Raw genomic sequence first — 801 nt, 5'->3', positions numbered from 1 at the left:
GGTTTTTTTCATGTTAGTTACTACTTTTTCTATTTTATGAGTATTTTTTATCGGTTAAATCGAAAATCAAATCGTTAGAGACTAAAAATCGATAACTAATATAACTGCATTTATTATAAGTATATGTCTTAGTTTCTTTAGTATTTGTTTAGTTATTATTTTTTAAAATATCTGCTTTGATATTTAGTACATTTTTTTTAGTTACAATAACTCATATGATATATATAATTAAGATTACAAAATTGAAGGAGTTTCATAAATAGAAATTGGAGTTTTACATTGAATTAATAAACGGATGAAATTTTTTTAGATTAATAAACAAATTTTTTTATAAAATTAATAAACGGATGAAATTTTCATTTCATAAACTAATTAATAAACTGGAGTTTTACAAAATTAATAGACGGATGAATTTTTTTCATAGATTGAAAGTAATGAAGAGGGATAATAAATAGAAAGAGGGATAATTGAATTTATTGAAAAAACTAAAAGAAAATGATTTTTTTATTTTATTTTTTAATCATTAAAAAAACTGATTTGGTCAAAAAATCACTCCATCACGCGCGTGATGGAGTGTGACTACAAATATTTTGTCACATCAGCAAAAAGGGGTCACATGACGTATTAAAAGAACAAGTTCGGGGGGGGGGGGGGGGGGGGGGGGAGGGGATACGTGTACCATGAATAAAACGTGACAAGTTCAGGGAGTAATATATAGAAATTTGTGAGCAGTCATGGAATTAAGATCTTGACCTTCCGTACACGGATTTGAAATATGAAAAAGTAAATATTCGGACTAAT

Source organism: Capsicum annuum, chromosome 6, assembly GCF_002878395.1.
Source record: "Capsicum annuum cultivar UCD-10X-F1 chromosome 6, UCD10Xv1.1, whole genome shotgun sequence".
NCBI classification, from domain to species: domain Eukaryota; kingdom Viridiplantae; phylum Streptophyta; class Magnoliopsida; order Solanales; family Solanaceae; genus Capsicum; species Capsicum annuum.
This window is presented reverse-complemented; position numbering follows the sequence as displayed.